General features: G+C 40.1%; 2 pseudogenes; one reads left to right on the forward strand and one right to left on the reverse strand.

The window, feature by feature from the left end:
* Nucleotides 1-285: 285 nt before the first annotated feature.
* LOC150021490 (small ribosomal subunit protein eS27-like pseudogene) lies at nt 286-608 on the reverse strand (annotated as a pseudogene).
* A 318-nt stretch (nt 609-926) lies between these two features.
* Nucleotides 927-15,519, forward strand: part of LOC150021491 (uncharacterized) — a 50,490-nt pseudogene continuing 35,897 nt past the window's right edge.

Below are 15,519 nucleotides of genomic sequence, written 5' to 3' on the forward strand. Positions count from 1 at the left end.
TTGGCTTCAGGTGCGCCGCAGGAGTTGCCGGTGTTGACTACAACGTCAAACCGCCTTAGGGACTCCGGCTCCGAATTTTCTGTCGGGGTTTACTCCCTTAGCCTTTCCCCTGAAGAGGTATGCCGCAAGGCAGCAGAGGTTTTTTGGAGTCAGAGTTTTCCTTCTCTGATGTGCCCTGACTGGAAGATCGAACCAGCGACACTTAGCTCGCAGGCCGACGCTCAATCCACTGAGCCAAACCAGCCTCACTTACAAAATTAAATGTAATTATATTATCTTGGTAGATTAATTAGAATTACTGAACTCATAAGGCTTTCTGTGATATAACACAAATTTAGAAAGTTGTGTGGATTGTTGATGTTGCTTTCTTCTAAACAGAGACCCTACGGTGTGTCTAGCCTTTTCTCCTGTTGGCTGGCACAACACTGTTGAACAGCCTGCACAAAGAACCACTCTCTGAGCATGCCTGAAAATCGTGGTGACCTTGCAGCAACCCGAACCTTTTACATCCATAAAATAAGGATTTGGACTTTGAACAACTCATTCCTTTTTGTTTTTTTCTTTTCCTCTTCCAGGAATGGATGTAGTAAATATCTAGCCAAAGGCATGTTGATCTTTTTGCAAGCCCAGCCCACCAGGATCTCTGAGTTGGCACCCTTGGTAAGCAGCATACAGATGTCTTTGTACTTTCCACAGGAGGCTAAGACAGGGAAATTTGAACAATTCAATCATCCTGCAGGAGTACCTCCAGCTCACACTCTTAAAGATAACAGTGCACAAGGGCATCATGGGCACATATGAAGATTAATGGGAAAGCCAAATCTATAAGAAAGTCCTCTGCAAACATTTCTCTTTCTCTCTTTTTCTATAGTAAACCTAGAGGTGCTCTCTAGAGATTGTTTCCAGGCTCTAATTCATCAACCAAGATGTTCACTGATGACAAAACTGGTAGGCTTATGCTGCAAGATCATGTGAACGACTTTGAATTCAGGAGGTAGGGCATTTCTTCTGGGGTTCTGTTTTTCCAAATTCCTGATTTCACAGAGAGAAAAGCCAAGGTGTACGAGCAGCCTGGTGGATTTCTTTCAAAATCTTGGCAAGCACTTGCTGGTTTGCAGTGGAGCATGCATTGTGTGTGCACACATATAGGTACATATAGGTACATGGGTACACACATGTACACACATGCACACACATGCACACATACACACACACTCAAAATGGCAGAGGATGGAGAACTCTGACCTAGAACATGTCAGGACATGTCTGAACCAAATGCACTTGTCCCTTTTTTAGTTCTACTGGAAGCCTCACATTGTTACAACAGGTCCCTAGTATATGACAATGTGATGAGGACAGGCCACCTACTATAGAACTAAAGTCAAAGGAATCCATTGTCCATATTTTAGTTCCAGTTGCTCTCCTGGAGAAAATGCTTGTAAAATTTTTTTAGCTAACTAAATGTAGGATATTTTAGTATTAGGGAAGGGGTGAACATTTACATGGTCCTTGTTCACCTAAAGATCATAGGCAAAATCTTAGACAAGGGAAAGGGGACAAAGGTATGGATAATTCAAAGGAGCAAGTAATTCAGAATCTATTTTAATAATGCAAAATTACTATTTAAAGCTGATTTCTGATTTCTGGTGATCCTTAACTGCCCATGCACATGTAAGACTGAGTTACAAGAAACAGACTGAAAGCTCTGTTTTTGGAACAAGCTGGCTTGCTCACTGTAGGTGATAGAGCAGGACTATAACCATTGCATTGATAAATCTGCAATTGTCAATACCCAAAAGTTTTTTTCTCTTGGTATTCAGATTCTCCAATGTCCTAACTGGGGAGGTAACTGCAGGCAAAAACCTAATTGATAGGGTTCTGAGGTACAAGAGGCCAAAAGGAGCTGAAAAGATGCACTACTCAATATACTCATAGAATAGTTTTCTTTATTTAGTTTTTAGATGGACTTGCTCCCACTCCTACTAGCTGTGATCTGGTCCTCCACTCAAGAAAATAAACTCAGCTTTCCTAATAATAAGGGAGGGGAAGCTGCCTGACTACATAATTCAAAGTAAAGGGCCCAAAGTTTTACTGTTTCTTGAGTAGGATTGCAATCAATCCCACTTTCAATTGTACCTGCATCCCTGCCTCCAGACGTGCCTGGTGTCCCCTATTGCTGAGTCTGTTGAGCTTCTATAGCAAGAATGAGCTTGCTTCTTATTAGTTTCCCCCCCTGCAGGCACTGATGTTTCAAATTTCTCTGGTCTGTTAAATAATAACTACCTGATCCACCTGCCTTCCCAATTGTAAAATTCTATTGTCCTCCCTTGAAAGCTGTCATTGCTCTCCTGTTTTCTAGATTCTTGTGGTTCTGGGGAGAAGAATATCTGTCTGTTAAAAGAAGACTGAATTATTCATACTCCTCCGTTCATGTACATCAACATTATTTCCCAATAGAAGGGTTCTCTCTTGTTTATTTTATTTTGTTTTTGTTTTTAATCCTCACTGAGGATATGTTTATTAATTTTAGAGATACAGAAAGAGAGAGAGAAAGAGAGAGAAGCATTGATTGTTTCCCTCCCTATGTGCCCTGACCAGGGATTGAACCTGCAACATTTTGATGTAAGAATGACATTCCAACCAACTGAGCCACCTGAGCAAGGCTGTTTATTTTTATATGTATATTTATTCTCTTATTTCCTTTTCCCATTCCTATGTCTTTCCTCCTCCAAAAGCATTGATGCATTGTGAATTTAATGCAGGTACAGTAGTTAGTCTCTATATCGTGGTTCAGTTATCGTGGCCTCACTATATCGTGGGATTTTTAAAAATATTATATTCAATTATTTATCGCAGATTTTTTCACTATATCGCGGGATTTTGCAGTACTGTATACACATGTTGTTAAAGTTATGTAGGTTTAAGAGTGTAGAATATGTTTAAGAACATAAGTAGTGCATAAGTAGTGTTTATAAAAGTGTGGAAAAAATAATAAGGGAGTGGGAAAGGTTAATAGGGGACTGGCAATGGTTTATAAGTGTGTTGGAAGGGTTTATAAAACCTTAAAATATATATAAATACTAAAATAAATGTAAGGTTCCTACTTTGAGGATTTTCACCTATCGTGTGTGGGGGGGTGTCTAGAATGTAATACCCATGATAAGCGAGGGAATACTGTACAGTGTTTTTGAGTTCTTATAAATGTGTGTTATTGTTTTATGCATGTGAATTATATATATGAATTCAAACTTATATATATGATATTGTGTTATAATTCTTATTTAATTTTGTTTTTGATTCATCATATTTTTAAGATCTAACCACATTACTGTATCTATATCTAGTGATATATATTTTTCTTATTTCTTTACTAGTGTTTCCTTTAATTATGGTTCTTTTGAGTGGAGTTCCATATTATTTTTCTTTCCTTCAGCATACCTATAGTGTACCTTTACAATGTTCAATTTTAGATATTTTTAATGAAAAACTTGAGGATTTTTTCAGACAATTTGAGTGCAAAATTATCACAAATTTTTGTTAGTTTACCCCAACCTCTATAGCTACTTGCCCACATCTAATCCAAAAATAATTATTGTTGAGATTTACTTTTATGTTCCTTTCCTGAGTATTCCTAGATTTCATTGAGAAAAATACTTTTCTCTCAAAGTCAGATTTTAATAAGTTTTAGCAAAATATGATTATATTTAATTATTACAATAACAAATACAACTAGCCTAATCCAATTTGAGGGTAAACACACAACAGAATCTTGGTAAACACACAACTCAACTGGAGGGAGAAATATACAGCATAGTAGAGAACAGTGATTATTCTACAGGTGATAGGCATTGGGTGAGATATTTTATACAATAAACATAAACATTGGTTAATCTAAGAAAATTTCTACTATTGTTTTTATTTGTTTGCTTATTTTTGAAAACATTTCATCAATGATTCTTTCTTGTTTCATTTATTTGGGTGCTATTGTATTTAAATAAGAATAGCTCCACAATAGAACAGGATGGAGAAAGTTAAAAGTAGATCTCCAGAAAGTTGAAAGTAGATCTCCAGAAAGTTGAAAGAAAGATACTAGTACTCTTGTGAGATGTATTTATTGCAAATATGTAGTATCAAAGTTCTATCAAATCCAATCTCTTTCACCTAGGATTTAAAATGGGATCATGGTTGAAGAACAACTAGAGAGATATTTGAGGCAGGAAGTAAATCATACAAGGCTTTGGGTTGTGTATGATTATCAACCAACCACCCAGACAGGGTCATTTTCCCAGTCTGCATTCTCAGTGGCAGCTTGCTTAACAGCTCAGGTGAATTCACTTGCTCTTCCAGAAAATGCTCCAAAGAACCTCTCTTCCAAGAAACTCAAAATACTACAGAAACATAATCTCATTTGCTACTCAAACGTCTTCCAAAAGGGAAAGATAAATAAAAAATTGATGTTGTGTTTTGCAAGACAAGAAACTGAGCCTCAGAGAGGAAACTGACTAATTAGAGACCACGCCACAGAAGTGAAAGGAGTTGAATGGCAATAGTCTGGTACCACTTTTTACAAAAACTCCTCTCCTCCCTCCACTTATAAAAGAAAAATAAAAAAGTAAACACATGGGTAACGTTAAACACATTTGTGGTATTGGTATCACAATCCTTATTGTGTTTTTTTGTAAGTTTGTTCCTTTTCTAGTTTTTAAATATGTTTATTGATTTGAGAGAGAGACATTATTGTTGTGAGAGAGAAACATAGATTGGTTGCCCTAGGCAGGAGCCCTGAGTGGGGATTAAACCCACAATTTAAGTATGTGCCCTGACCAGGAATCAAACTCCTAACTTTTTGTGTGCGTGGTATGATACTCCAACCAACTGAGCAACACTGGCTAGGGATTCTTACTGTTTTAATCTAATATTAATAAGCTAAGAGGTGTTCATTGTATTAATGTTGAAGTCTTTTTTCTTCTAAGCCAAAACAATACTCTGTTGCTGTTTTTAATTGACACTTCAAAACAAGAAGAAATGGTAAGTTCAAATGAACAAATAAACCAGTAACACATAGCAAGTTTTTTATTGTTCTTGTGTTTCTGGTACTTGAGAATATTTCTTGGCAGATTTCCTGTCAAGATAGTGGCATAGGCAGATATGGTTCACCTCTTCACACAACCACATCAAAATTACAACTAAAATATAGAACAACCATCACTCAGGACCATCATAAATAGAGCTGAATGGAAACCTAACAACTATAGAATTAAAGAAACCACATCCATCCAGACTGGTAGGAAGGGGATAGACTTGGAATGGACTAGTCCCATACCCACACAAGATGGATAAAAATTCAGGAGGGATATCTTGGGGATGAGGAATCCCAGCTTCACACCAGGCCCACCAGCCCAGGATTGAGGTGACAGGAAGTTAAGTCCCCATGACTTCTGGCTGCAAAAATCAGTGGGAGTTGAGTCAGCAGAAGAAACTGATGGAGCCCCAAGCAGTTCCTCTTAAAGAACCCACACATGAACTCACCTACTCAGATTCACTCCCTCTGAGCTCCAGCACTGGGGAAGAAGCTTGAAAGACACCAGTGGCATACAGGTAGCCAATGAAGTGTCTGTCATCAAGGAGAGCAGAGACCATTGTCCCTTTTCTAAACCCTCTCCCAACAGAGCCACAGATCTAGCAAGCTTGCCATATCTGAGACTCCATCAACTTGGCTAACACTCTTTGATCTGCCTTGGAGATCCCCAGAGACTCTGCCTCACCCATCAAATGGGCCCACCTGAGCTGCTTTTCCTTATGAATGACTTGTCTTGGCTTATGCTTTACAACTTCCTAAATCCCATTAAACAAGCAGCAGGTGGCCTCTGTGAGCCCCAGGTCTGGCACTAGCAGCAGCCACCATAAATTCATAGCTAGGCTTCACCTGGGAATCAAACCCAGCAAAAGTAAAAGCCATCTCAGATTGCTTTATAGTTCAGGCAGGGTGGCTCAGGGAAAAACACAGATGGGGGCTGACCTTGGCCTGCACCACCTGGGAAACCCCAGGGCCAGCACAACCAGTGGACAGCTACAGACCATGTCGTCGCATCACCACCCTGCCCCTGCACAGCTGATCCTCCATGGAGGGTGGAGGTTGGTGGTCAGTGGTCACAGCCAATTCTTGCAGCTGACTGGCCTGGTTAAATCCCTCCCATTGATCTGCCAACAGCAACGAAAGCTCAACTACAAGAAAAGGGGGTACTCAGCCCACAAAAAGGGCACACCTCGAGTACCCAGTTTGAGTGATAGGGGAGGCTGTGCCACTTGACTCTACTATATTAGGCCACACTACCAAGACACAGAGTCAAAGCAGCTCTACCTAATATATAGGAACAAACACAGGAAGGCTGCCAAAATGAGGAGACAAAGAAACATGGCCCAAATGAAAGAACAGATCAAAACTCCAGAAAAACAGCTAAATGAAATGGAGGTAAACAGTATATTCAATGCAGAGTTCAAAACACTGGTTATAAGGATGCTCAAGCAACTTAGTGAGGACCTCAGCAGCATAAAAAAAAATCCAGTCAGCAATGAAGGATTCACAAACTGAAATAAAAAACAATTTATAGGAAAACAACAGTAGAGTGGTTGAAGTCAAGAATCAAATCAATCAGTAAATTGTACCATAAGGAAGAAAAAGACAACTAATCAGAACAACAAGAAGAAAAAGGTATCTAAAATAATGAGGATAGCATAAGCAGCCTCTGGGACAACTCTAAGAGGTCAAATATTCAAATCATAGAGATGCCAGAACGAGAAGAGAAAGAGCACTTTCCTAATTTAGTGAAGGAAAAAGATATGCAAGTTGAGGAATCACAGAGTCTCAAACAAAATGGTTGCAGAGAGGCCTACTCCAAAATACATCAGAATTAAAACATAAAAAGGTTAAAGATAAAGAGAAAATCTTAAAAGCAGCAAAAGAAAAGAATAAAGTTACCTACAAGGAGTTCCCATAAGTCTGTTAGCTGATTTCTCAAAAGAAACTTTGTAGGAAAGAAGGGACTGGCAAAGAGTATTCAAAGTCATGAAAAGCAAGGACCTACAACCAAGATTACTCTATTCAGCAAAGGTATCATTTAGAATCCAAGGGCAGATAAAGAGCTTCCCAGAAAAGAAAAAACTAAAGAGGCTCATCATCATCAAACCATTATTATATAAAATGTTAAGGGCACTTATTTAAGCTAAAGAAGAAGATCAAAACTGTGAACAATAAAATGACAAAAAAATACATATCTATCAACAATTCCTTCTAACAAACAAAGAAAACAAGAAGAGCAGAGACAAAATCATGGATACAGAGAGTTTTTGTTACCAAATGGGAGGGAGATATGGATGAATGGGTGAAGAGGTGAGGAGGTGAGTGGATTAAGAAATACAAATGGGGTACAGAATAGCCATGGGGATGTAAAGTACAGTCTAGAGAACGAAGTAGCCAAAGAACTTATACACATGACCCATGGACATAAACAATGGTGGGGGGATTGCCTGAGGGAGTGGGGGTTGCTGACTGGAAAAGGGGAAAGAGAGAAAAATTAGGACAACTCTAGTAGCATAATCAAAATATAATTTAAGGACTTTCGGTCAAGATGGAGGCATAGGCAGACATGCTGCATCTCCCTCCACAACTAAGAAGGAATGCAACTACATCAAAACTAGAAACAACCAGAAGTTCCAGAAAATATTACTACATGGAAGTCCAACAAACAAAAATATAAAGAAGAAATACTCATCCAGACAGGTAGGAGTTGTGGAGCCAGGGCAGAGAGGACACGGTGTGGTAGCGGTAGCAGCAGTAGTAGCAGCAGGCTGGCAGAAAGCACAATTATACGTTTTAAAAAGTCAGGAGGGACACCTGGGGAGTGTTCCCAGCTTCTTACCAGATTGCCCAGCTCATGGTTCCAGCACTGGGGAAGATCAAGACTCATTGCTTCTGACTGTGCAAACCAGTGGGGGTTGGGGCAGAGGCAGAGACTGCTGGTATCTCAGCAGAGTCCACTTGTTTAAAGGGCCCCCATGGTCCTAGAAAGTCCTCAGATCCATCCACTCTGGGAACTACAGCCAGGGAAACAGAGAGGCACCAGTCCCATATAGAACTGGGAGAAGCACGTGGAAAAGGGGTGACTGCTGGGCAAGCAGCATTGTTCCTTCTCAGACCCCTCCCCCACATACAGCGCACAACATGGAGAAACAGGTTGCCCTGTACTGACAAATCCCTAAGGCTCTGCTCCTTACAACATAAGAGGAGCAAGAGCTCTACCTAAGACACAGTGGCAAACACACACAGGAGACTTCCGGCCAAGATGGAGGCCTAGACTGAAACACTCTGTCTCCTTCCACAACTAAGAAGGAATACAACTACCACAAAACCAGAAATAACCAGAAGTTTGATAAAATAAATGGAAGTCCAACGTATGAAGTTATAAAGAAGTGGTGCTCGTCCGGATGGGTAGGAGGGGCGAAGCTGGGGCAGAGAGGTCAAGCTGTGCTGGTGGTGGCAGCTGTGGCAATGGTGGTGGGACAGCGGTAAGCACAGACACCCATATTTAAGGAAAGGTGAGAAGCTCCTGGGGAACACCCCTGGCTGCAGACCAGACCCATCAACTTGTGATTCCAACACTGGGGAAGGATGACCCCCATTGCCTTGGACTGTGAGGCCAGAGGGGGGTGAGGATAGAGGAGGAGGCTCCTTGTCTCTCAGTGGAGAGTGAATGGCAGGAATTCATCTTGGACCCCGACCCCCACAGAAAACGCCACAGCATGGTGAGAAGGGTCGCCTGATAGTGATGAGTGCATGGGGCTCTGGGCTCTGCCCCCTATGGCATAGAACATGTGACAGCCCTGCCCAGGAAGCAAAGGTAAACACAAAACTGTCAGGATGGCACAGATCATGACAGAGATCCTGGTGACACAGCTGACCAGGTAGCAAATATCTAATCTAATGAAGCAGCAGATAGGAAATCTTTCTGAGGCACAGTTTAGAGCTTTGGTTATAAAAATGCTTACAGACTTAAGAGCAGATCTTAAACAAGATGGGGAAGGAATGAAGGCTAGTCCTGCTGAAATGAACAAAAATACATACAAAACTAGTGGTGAGGGGAAGAAAACCGGGGATCAAATCAACAAGTTGGAACATAGGGAAAGAACAAACAATCAACTAGTGCAAAAAGAGAAAACAAAAACTGAGGAAAATGAGGAGAGGCTCAGAAAGTTATGGGACAGCTATAAGTGGGCCAACATCTGAATCATAGAGTTGCCAGAAGATGAAGGAGAACTAGAAATTGAAAAATTATGTGAAAAAATAATGGAGCAGAACTTCCCTAACTTGGGGAAGGAAATAGACTTACAGATCCAGGAAGCACAGAGTTCCAAAACAACTGGACCCAGGGAGAACCACTCCAAGACACATTATAATCAAAATGTCAAAAATTAAGGATAAAGAGACAATCTTAAAAGCAGCAAGAGAGAAGAGAACTATGTACAAAGGGGTCCCAATAAGACTTTCAGCTGATTTCTGAAAAGAAACTCTGCAGGCAAGAAGGGACTGGCAAGAAATAGTCAAAGTAATGAAAAGCGAAACCCTACAGCCACAAAAACTCCATCCAGTGAAGCTATCATTCAGAATAGAATGGCATAGAAAGTGCTTCCAGGAAAAAGTAAAATTGAAGGAGTTCATCAGATCCAAACCACTGTTAAATGAAATGTTAAAGGGACTTGTTGAGGAAAAAGAGGATCAAAACTATGAGCATTAAAATGAAAACGGTACCACAACAACCAACAACCGAAGCAAGTGGACCAAAACAAAGGCAAACTAAGTAGGCAACGAGAGTGGAAAAAAATTATAGGTATAGGGAACACTATGGGGGGAGGTCATCAGGGAGGGGGAAATGGGGAAAGGGAGGGAGATGGTACAGAAATTAAGAAGCATAGTATGAGGGAGTGGAGTAGTTAGGGAGATGTTGAGAAGAACTATATTCACAACCAATAAGCATGGACTAAGTGGGGGGACAACTGGAGGGAGGGATGTCACTGGGTGGAGGGGAACAAAGGGAAGAGAAATTGGGGCAACTGTAACAGCATAATCAATAAAGTATATTTAAAAATATATATAAAATTAAAAAAATATTTCTTGGCATATGGAACCTTTATCTATCAATGATAAGCTACCAAATAACCAGCCCAAAACAACACAGGAATTGAAATTTCAAAGGCAAAAAAATATAAATGAAATATAACCATCCTCCATTTCTTGGACATTTTTATTAATTTTTACATTTAGCTCAGGCCTGAAAGGAAATTTGAAGCAAAGAGGAGACAAATATTTATATTTTTGGTCTATTCTAAACCAAAATGATAGGGGTCCTCAGTTTGAGTCTTAACTGTGTTGAATTTCAGATTCATTCCTCTCTGGCAGAGCTGAAGAACCTGTGGTCCAAGATCCCCAAAATTCTATCAGAGAAGCATGAGGTCTTCTATTCTGGGAAAGGGGGTCTTCCTTTGGGAAGACCTACATTAAGTGCTCCTTTTGGTTCAAGAACAAAAGAACAGAATGTGAGATGGTGAAATTTCAGATCAGGCACTAAGACCAGAGGCAGCACAAGGTTACATAGCCTGGAGGCAGATCCATTATCTGCTGGGGAAGTAACCAATCGTCATCAGATGAAACTAATTTTTCTTTGCTTTTGGCTCCCATCATAATGAAAAGTGTGAGATTTTAATATACTTGTGGCAGAAATGGAACTGATTTATAGTTCACAATTACATAATTCATATTATGTGTTGCTGTATTTCCCATTTGTAATTTTGCATTTTGTTTTCCTTCTAGGACAAGAGTATACAGACTTTCTATAAAGGAGAAGATAATAAATATTTTAGGCTTTGTGTATCACATGGGTCTCTGTATCATACTCTCCTTTGCTTATTTTTGGTTTTTAATCTTTAAAAGTGCAAAAATCATTCTTAGCTCACTGGTTAAACAGAAACAGTCCATGGGCTTATCCCTGCACTAGGACACTGGGTATGCAGGCGGACATGGTGTGGTGGGGCTAGGGACTTGGTATGCCTCCCTTCCACCTTATCTTTTCCCTGTTGGTCAGTTATGACTCTTGATTAGATTGTCCAGTTACTTGAACTAATCCTGGAGATTCATATCTGAGATTTCAAGCTGTGATTAAGAATGAATAAACAGAAAAGAGAAAAAAACTCATGAACACGGACAACAGTGTGGTGATTGCAGAAGGGAAGAGGTGGTTGGAGATAGAAGAGGGTAAAAAGAGATAAATGGTGATGGAAAAAATACAATAAAAATAGTGTATAAAAATTTTAAAAGATTTTATTTATTTTATTGTTGTTCTATTACAGTTGCCCCAATTTTCCCCCCCCATTGCTCTCCCCTGCCCCTTGCACCCACACTCCCACAGTCAAGCCCCACTCCATTGTCCATGTCCATGGGTCATTTAGACCTGTTCCTTGACTAGACCTGTCCCAAATTTTTATTTTTAGAAAGAAGGGAAGGAAGGGAGGGAGAGAGAGATAGAGAGAGAGACAGAGACAGAGAGAGAGAGAAACATTAATGTGAGAAACATCAATTGGTTGCCTCTAGTACACTCCCTGATCAGTTACCAAACCAGCAATTCAGGCCTGTGCCCTGCCCAGGAATCAAACCAGCAACCTTTAGCTTTGTGGGATGAAGTCCAACCAGTTGAGCCACATCATTCAGAGAAATAAATAAATAAACTTAATTTTGCTTCACTCCAGGAGCCCTAAACAGTGATGCTCTGTTCTATGTCCAGAACCTAGAGCTACAGTTGAGGAGGTTCAGGAGCCTTTCCCCAAGTCAAGTTACTATAAGAGCATGGACTCCACACACTGGCTCTTGAGAAATGAGCTGACTGGCATATGGGTATCCTGAGGAAGAAATCAGGGCCCTTGGTGGGTATTAGTGGTCAGTGCTGGTGGCATGTGCAACAGGAGGACCCACTTGAAGCTCTGCAATTGTGCCAGGCTGTGAACATTACATTAGAAATTGCAGAAGAAAAGTAAAGCAATGATAGGTGCCACATGTGAGCTGGTGGGACTGAGTGTGAAAACTCATGTAAAACACCATCTGAAGACATCCAGAAAAAAGAGGCAGCAGAAACTTTATAGAAGAGTGGGGACAGAAGCAAAGATTGTTGAAGTTCACCAATTTAATATTTTAATTTAGACGCTTAAAGTGGTTTGGAGAAACACAGGTTTGTCAAATTAGTCCTGGTATTTTTTTGCTCTCACATAAATGAAAGTAATCAATTTCAAATAATAGAATAGTGCTGTGTGATCAAGAAACCAACGCTCTGGTTCTAGTCATGCTACTCAATACCTGCATGACCTTGAAAAAGTCCCTTGATATCTCTTGGCCTCAGGTTTGTTTCTCTATATAGTAGGAAGTTAAAACAAAATGTCTAAAAATATTTCTTCTTTTTTTTTTAAAGAATATTTTATTGAATATATTGTTACAATAGTTCCAATTTTTCCCCTTTGCTTCCCTCTGCCCAGGACCCACCCTCCCCCCAAAATCCACCTCTCCAAGTCCATGCCCATGGGTCGTACATACAAATTCTCCTGCCTCACCCTTTCATATATTCTTCTTCTTCTTCTTTAAAAACAAATTAATTAATTAATTATTTTAACAATAAAAAATAACAATCCCTTCCTCTGACTTAAAACTCTTTATAATCTTATAAAAGACAATGGGCGAAGGTCTCGAGCTGCTCTAGCTGCTTCAAGCTGGACATGGTCATCGTCCTACCTACCCTTGGGTCCAGAAATCCCTAATAAGAGTGGGGGTGTGGAGGGGAGGGTGGCCTTCCCACATGGGGAAGGATTGTGCAGATTCTAGGTCGTTGGCTGTCCCTGGACAAAGGTGTGCTTGGTTTAACAGGCTGGCATCCTTTGTATTCTGGAGGCAACAGATTTGGCAAGAGGGTTAAAGGACATCATTCATTCTGTAACCACTAGATGACAAAAGACAGGGATTAGTTTTTCAATGTCCCACATTAGGGAAAATAAGGGCTTCTTTGGAGGAAGGTGTGCCAGGTACATCTCACCTGTCCAAAACACTTTTGCTCATTATACTTAGTTTGGACTGAGGGAAATAGTTTAGGTTTCCCCCCCTCTCAGACCTCTGGGCTCTTTCTGTCCAAGCCATTAGGACAGAAAAGAGAAACCAGTTTTAAAGTGAAGCCCACACACCACCCCATTCTTCACCAACCCAGCCACTTAATTCAGCCAAACCATTGAGTCTCAGGAGGAAGCAATGCAGACAGGATTAAATGAGGCCTATACATACAGAAAATCACTCAGGTAATGAGATCATAAGCTTATGCCCTTTGAAAACAGAAAAAACATGTTAATTTATGTAACATAACCCACATACAAGTCTCTAAATATGTAGGACTGTCTTACCGGAAAGACATCCAGTTGCAAGGCATTTGACATTCTTCTTGCCTGTAAATTAAACATCTTTGATAATACCACAGACATAGTTTAATTTTCAAATAAAAAAAACTTTAAATGAAGATAAACTTTAAAGACGGTTAGCTTCACTACTTAATAGTCTACCACTGAGCATTGTGATTTTCCTTGAATTACGATTTTTCTCCCTAAGATTGCCCTCCTTGTCATTAAAGGGACTGCATTAAGTCCATTTTTAATTTATCCTGTTCATTTGCATAAACACAACAAGAGCAGCAAATAATCACTTATGATCTCTAGTTCTGCTTTGCTGGAACTTACGCAAGGAACATTTAGGGTGACCTTCAGTCTGCCCTTCAGGGTATAGAAGCACAACCACATGCCTGGCATTCAGCCTTGCCTATAAACACCTGTCTTTTCCAAGTCCTTCTGTTTTTCCATTGTGCCTTAAGGTCCCTTCTAGCCACCTTTCAGGAAAACTACCTTCATTCCTTCCATGGAAAGATTGCCATGAACTACACATCCAACCAAGGTACCAGACCTTTTATCTCGTGGGCTTTTATTACCTTTGAAATTTAACCCCATTTCCTCAAGGCTTTTTGGTAACACCCAGAGCCCAAGCATGTCTCCTTTAGGTATGACATTCCAGTCAAAGTCTTAGTCAAAAAAATCTGTATTAACAACTGGTCTTATTAGTTTTATGCAAAGAAACTTATGTCATTACTTACTTCTTTAGAATGCCAAACTCTGGAGGGATCAGATAGGGAGAAAAATATACAGTGTGAAGGAAAATCCTTGTCCTTCTAATATTCACTGAACTTGCATTTCCATTTTTTATATTTTTATTTTTTTCCCCACTAAAAAATTTTTTTGTTTTTCCATTATAGTTGTCCCACTTTTTTCCCCCTTTTGCTTCCCTGTATCCTGCCCTCCTTCTCCCACATTCAGTCCCCACCCAGTTGTCCATGTCCATGGGTCATTTATACATGTTCTTTGACTAGACCCTTCCCTTCTTACTCCCTTCTCTCCCTCCCGCCTCCCCCCTTGTTACTGTTAGTCTACTCCTTGTTTACATACCTCTGGTTAAATTTTGCTCATTTGTTTGTTGTTCATTAGTTTCCTGTAACAGGTGATAGCATAAGGTATTTTTCTTTTGTTGCCTGGCTTATTTCACTAAGCATAATGCTCTCTAGTTCCATCCATGTTGTTGCAAATGGTAGAAGTTCCTTCTTTCTTTCAGTACTTATTCATTGTCGTTTTCCCCCTTTGTACTCATGTTCCTCTCTGTCTGTCTCTGTTTCTTCATCTTCTTAAAGCAGATTCTTTAGCATCTCTTGCAATGCTGGTTTGGTGGAGATGTATTCTTTTAGCCTTGTTTTGTCTTGGAAAGTCCTTATTTCACCTTCCATTTTGAATGAGAGTCTTGGTGGGTAGAGTATTCTTGGTTATAGGCCTTTGTTTTTCATTGCTTGGAATATTTTTTGCCATTTCCTTCTGGCTTGTAGTGTTTCTGCTGAGAAATCTGATGCTAGCCTTATTGGAGCTCCCTTGTATGTTATTAGTTGTTTCTCTCTTGCTGCTTTTAGGATTCTCTCTTTGTCTTTGAATGTTGCCATTTTAATTATGATGTGTCTTGAAGTGGGCCTGTTGGGGTTCATTTTCATTGGGACTCTTTCTGCGTCCTGGACTTGTGTGACCCTTCCTCTCCTCACGTTAGGGAAGTTTTCTGTCATTAGTTTTCAAAGAGGTTTTCTATCCCTTGCTCCTCTTCTTCTCCTTCTGGAATTCCTATGATACAGATATTATGTTTCATGTTGTCCTGCACCGGTCTTAGAGCCTCTTCTGTCCTGTTCAGTCTTTTTTCATTTTGTTGCACTGTCTGGGAGATTTTGTCTACATTGTCTTCCAGCTCGCTGATCTGATCTTCTGCTTCCTCTGCCTGCTTTTAATTCCTTCTATTGTGTTCTTCAATTCAGAGATCGTATTCTTCATTTCCTCCTGGCTCTTATTGATAGCTTCTATGTCCTT

Source organism: Furipterus horrens, unplaced genomic scaffold (assembly GCF_987537825.1).
Source record: "Furipterus horrens unplaced genomic scaffold, mFurHor1.1.pri manual_scaffold_1, whole genome shotgun sequence".
NCBI classification, from domain to species: domain Eukaryota; kingdom Metazoa; phylum Chordata; class Mammalia; order Chiroptera; family Furipteridae; genus Furipterus; species Furipterus horrens.